This window comes from Schistocerca piceifrons, unplaced genomic scaffold, assembly GCF_021461385.2.
Source record: "Schistocerca piceifrons isolate TAMUIC-IGC-003096 unplaced genomic scaffold, iqSchPice1.1 HiC_scaffold_936, whole genome shotgun sequence".
NCBI lineage: Eukaryota > Metazoa > Arthropoda > Insecta > Orthoptera > Acrididae > Schistocerca > Schistocerca piceifrons.
Genome location: NW_025729208.1, coordinates 5,936,285 through 5,941,284, shown reverse-complemented (window position 1 = coordinate 5,941,284; position 5,000 = coordinate 5,936,285). Strand labels below are relative to the sequence as shown.

Sequence of the window (5,000 nt, the reverse complement as noted above, 5' to 3'; positions counted from 1 at the left end):
GCGCACCCGGGCCGTAGGCCGGCACCCAGCGGGTCGCGACGTCCTACTAGGGGAGAAGTGCGGCCCACCGCACACCGGAACGGCCCCCCCCCGCGGCGAGTGGAAAGGCAACCGGACACGACCCCGCCGCAGATTGCTCCGCGCGGGCGGCCGGCCCCATCTGCCGAGGGCGGAGGCCAGTGGCCGGATGGGCGTGAATCTCACCCGTTCGACCTTTCGGACTTCTCACGTTTACCCCAGAACGGTTTCACGTACTTTTGAACTCTCTCTTCAAAGTTCTTTTCAACTTTCCCTCACGGTACTTGTTCGCTATCGGTCTCGTGGTCATATTTAGTCTCAGATGGAGTTTACCACCCACTTGGAGCTGCACTCTCAAGCAACCCGACTCGAAGGAGAGGTCCCGCCGACGCTCGCACCGGCCGCTACGGGCCTGGCACCCTCTACGGGCCGTGGCCTCATTCAAGTTGGACTTGGGCTCGGCGCGAGGCGTCGGGGTAGTGGACCCTCCCAAACACCACATGCCACGACAGGCGGCAGCCTGCGGGGTTCGGTGCTGGACTCTTCCCTGTTCGCTCGCCGCTACTGGGGGAATCCTTGTTAGTTTCTTTTCCTCCGCTTAGTAATATGCTTAAATTCAGCGGGTAGTCTCGCCTGCTCTGAGGTCGTTGTACGAGGTGTCGCACGCCACACCGCCAGCCGGCTGTGCACGCTACCGAGAAAGTACCGGTATGCGAACCGCCAGGCGACGGGCGCGCATCGCACGTTTGAGGAGACGCGGCCGGCCCCACAGGCGGCCGCGACACTCCCAGGTCTGCGAAGCGGGGCAAACGCCGCGCGCTTCAGTATACGTAGCCGACCCTCAGCCAGACGTGGCCCGGGAACGGAATCCATGGACCGCAATGTGCGTTCGAAACGTCGATGTTCATGTGTCCTGCAGTTCACATGTCGACGCGCAATTTGCTGCGTTCTTCATCGACCCACGAGCCGAGTGATCCACCGTCCTGGGTGATCTTTTCTCAGTTTCCGCCGTCTCTTTCGAGACGGTCGCATAGGCGGGAGTGAGGCGTGTGGCGGCCCCTGTTCCAGCGTTCTGTGTCCAACGGCCTCACGGCCGACGGGCGTCGTACGGCTCCACACCGGAGCGGACAGGCACTCGGGCGAAAGTCATTCAAAACCGGCGCCAGGCGCCAGGTGCCGCAGGCCAGCCGCTCCAGCGCTTCAGCGCTCGTACCACACAACATTGCCGCTAGTTTTGAGAGGCACGCGTGGTTCCGCACGCGGCGCACGGCTACGGCGAGCCGTACAGGTAGCGTGTTGCGCGACACGACACGCACATCGAAAGACATGCAGTCTAGTCGGTAATGATCCTTCCGCAGGTTCACCTACGGAAACCTTGTTACGACTTTTACTTCCTCTAAATGATCAAGTTTGGTCATCTTTCCGGTAGCATCGGCAACGACAGAGTCAATGCCGCGTACCAGTCCGAAGACCTCACTAAATCATTCAATCGGTAGTAGCGACGGGCGGTGTGTACAAAGGGCAGGGACGTAATCAACGCGAGCTTATGACTCGCGCTTACTGGGAATTCCTCGTTCATGGGGAACAATTGCAAGCCCCAATCCCTAGCACGAAGGAGGTTCAGCGGGTTACCCCGACCTTTCGGCCTAGGAAGACACGCTGATTCCTTCAGTGTAGCGCGCGTGCGGCCCAGAACATCTAAGGGCATCACAGACCTGTTATTGCTCAATCTCGTGCGGCTAGAAGCCGCCTGTCCCTCTAAGAAGAAAAGTAATCGCTGACAGCACGAAGGATGTCACGCGACTAGTTAGCAGGCTAGAGTCTCGTTCGTTATCGGAATTAACCAGACAAATCGCTCCACCAACTAAGAACGGCCATGCACCACCACCCACCGAATCAAGAAAGAGCTATCAATCTGTCAATCCTTCCGGTGTCCGGGCCTGGTGAGGTTTCCCGTGTTGAGTCAAATTAAGCCGCAGGCTCCACTCCTGGTGGTGCCCTTCCGTCAATTCCTTTAAGTTTCAGCTTTGCAACCATACTTCCCCCGGAACCCAAAAGCTTTGGTTTCCCGGAGGCTGCCCGCCGAGTCATCGGAGGAACTGCGGCGGATCGCTGGCTGGCATCGTTTATGGTTAGAACTAGGGCGGTATCTGATCGCCTTCGAACCTCTAACTTTCGTTCTTGATTAATGAAAACATACTTGGCAAATGCTTTCGCTTCTGTTCGTCTTGCGACGATCCAAGAATTTCACCTCTAACGTCGCAATACGAATGCCCCCGCCTGTCCCTATTAATCATTACCTCGGGTTCCGAAAACCAACAAAATAGAACCGAGGTCCTATTCCATTATTCCATGCACACAGTATTCAGGCGGGCTTGCCTGCTTTAAGCACTCTAATTTGTTCAAAGTAAACGTGCCGGCCCACCGAGACACTCAATAAAGAGCACCCTGGTAGGATTTCAACGGGGTCCGCCTCGGGACGCACGAGCACGCACGGGGCGGTCGCACGCCTTCGGCTCGCCCCACCGGCAGGACGTCCCACGATACATGCCAGTTAAACACCGACGGGCGGTGAACCAACAGCGTGGGACACAAATCCAACTACGAGCTTTTTAACCGCAACAACTTTAATATACGCTATTGGAGCTGGAATTACCGCGGCTGCTGGCACCAGACTTGCCCTCCAATAGATACTCGTTAAAGGATTTAAAGTGTACTCATTCCGATTACGGGGCCTCGGATGAGTCCCGTATCGTTATTTTTCGTCACTACCTCCCCGTGCCGGGAGTGGGTAATTTGCGCGCCTGCTGCCTTCCTTGGATGTGGTAGCCGTTTCTCAGGCTCCCTCTCCGGAATCGAACCCTGATTCCCCGTTACCCGTTACAACCATGGTAGGCGCAGAACCTACCATCGACAGTTGATAAGGCAGACATTTGAAAGATGCGTCGCCGGTACGAGGACCGTGCGATCAGCCCAAAGTTATTCAGAGTCACCAAGGCAAACGGACCGGACGAGCCGACCGATTGGTTTTGATCTAATAAAAGCGTCCCTTCCATCTCTGGTCGGGACTCTGTTTGCATGTATTAGCTCTAGAATTACCACAGTTATCCAAGTAACGTGGGTACGATCTAAGGAACCATAACTGATTTAATGAGCCATTCGCGGTTTCACCTTAATGCGGCTTGTACTGAGACATGCATGGCTTAATCTTTGAGACAAGCATATGACTACTGGCAGGATCAACCAGGGAGCTGCGTCAACTAGAGCTGAGCAGCCGGCCGCCCGGGAGTGTGTCCCGGGGGCCCGCGCGAACACGCAAGCGTCCGCTCAATCATTCTGCAAACAGGAGGAGGCTGAGCTCCCCTGCACAATACACCTCGAAACCCTCTCAGGTCCCGGCGGCGCGCAGCGCCGTCCCAAGTACTTGGTCGGGTTCGAGAGAGGCGCAATCGCCCGGAGTTAGGCGAGTAGACGCTTTCGGTGCGACCACCCGTGCTCCCAACTGAGCTTGCCGCTGCCGACAGAGGCCCGGGAGCGTGCTGTCGTGGCATTGCCGGCGGGAGACAACACGCGCCACCTACGGTGACCGGCAGCTCCAACGCCAGCGCCACAGAAGGACAAAAGCCCCACTTGGGTGCCGAAGCGAACTCTCCCAGCACAGCGCACGCGCCAACACATCCGCACAGCTGCGATACAAACCACCAGCGAGAACCGCTGGGGCGACCGAGCAGCAGACGGCGTCGCGGCGCCGAGCGCCGGGCGGCAGCGCATCCTCAACGCACACAGTCCTCAATCGGACCAGCACACTGAAGATGTCCACCGCGCTTCGCACCGGGCCCGCGAGGACCTACTTTGGCCGCACGGCGCCGCGCGCAGGGTGCGCCGGCGCGCAGCTGCGACGCCTGCCGCGTCCGTCGGCCGGCGCGCCTGCCACTGGCCGCCCCCACCAGCCGGCTGTAGCGCGTGCGCCCACGCACCGCGCGGCCAGCACGCCGGGAGGCGCCCCCTCACCGGCCGGGGACGGTCCCACCCAGCCACCGCCGCGTATCGCTTCACACCCAGATGCCGTTCAGTTTCGTCGGCATGGTGGGTATCGCTGGAACAACCGGTTAGTACCTCAACCTATCGTCGCCATCACCGATTCACCCCTAGCGAGAACAACCGCACCACAACAGGTTACCATTTGTTCATTTGCGTAACTTCACCAGAAAACGCAGGCGTCCATCGCCATTTGCAACTTCCACGATTATTGCATGCCTGTGTCAGGTGTCACGCCACACTACGTCTGCCCACATACACGCAACAAAATGTGCACGCCTAGACAATACGTGGAAGGTGGCCCCCGTACGTATGCGATGTCCATTGCTCGAACGACTGTCAACCGGCCTCTGTAGCATGTCGCAGATATGGAACGCGGTGCACCATGCCATCACGGTGTGTGAGGAGAGACGACTAGGTCCGAATACATCAACAGACAGCTCATGCTGATCGCCATCCACGGCGTCCGTTCCTCCCACACGTCTCTATGGCGTACCACACTGCAATCCAGCTCTCATAGGGAGACGACACGTAGCTGCGTGCACAATATTTGCACTGTATGGTCCGCCGTTTTTGGGCGCAGTCGTTGTACGGTCACACATGTGCCACGATGTATCATTCAGTACATAAGGACGAATGTGCAGTACAGATTGTGGTTTACGCGTACGACATTAGCGGACAGTTGACACAGGCCGCACCACAACGTAGCCTGAGTACGTCGCATGCGGAGGGCATTGAACATGCAAAGTTCTCACCAACCAGCTTGCGAAGGCAGGGGGCAAGGTGGGGACGTGGGGAGGGGCGGCATGTACGTCCTGCTGCCATCCACATTACAGTGTACAGCAGGAGCATGTGGAAAGTGAGCAAGACTTGCAAGGTGTTTAACATGAAGCGATACACAGGGGAGCGGGGAGTGCGAGTAGCGAACTATATTGCGAGGGTTG

General features: G+C 58.1%; 2 non-coding genes and 1 pseudogene across 2 annotated transcripts; all 3 read right to left on the bottom strand.

The window, feature by feature from the left end:
* LOC124771477 overlaps window positions 1-665 on the bottom strand; it is a 4,222-nt pseudogene extending 3,557 nt beyond the window's left edge.
* Window positions 666-853: 188 nt separating this feature from the next.
* On the bottom strand, window positions 854-1,008 carry LOC124771897. The gene has a single exon (XR_007013598.1). It is a non-coding gene; the product is annotated as a 5.8S ribosomal RNA (ribosomal RNA).
* Window positions 1,009-1,359: 351 nt separating this feature from the next.
* LOC124772213 lies at window positions 1,360-3,268 on the bottom strand. Its single transcript, XR_007013878.1, has one exon. It is a non-coding gene; the product is annotated as a small subunit ribosomal RNA (ribosomal RNA).
* Between the last annotated feature and the right edge of the window lie 1,732 nt (window positions 3,269-5,000).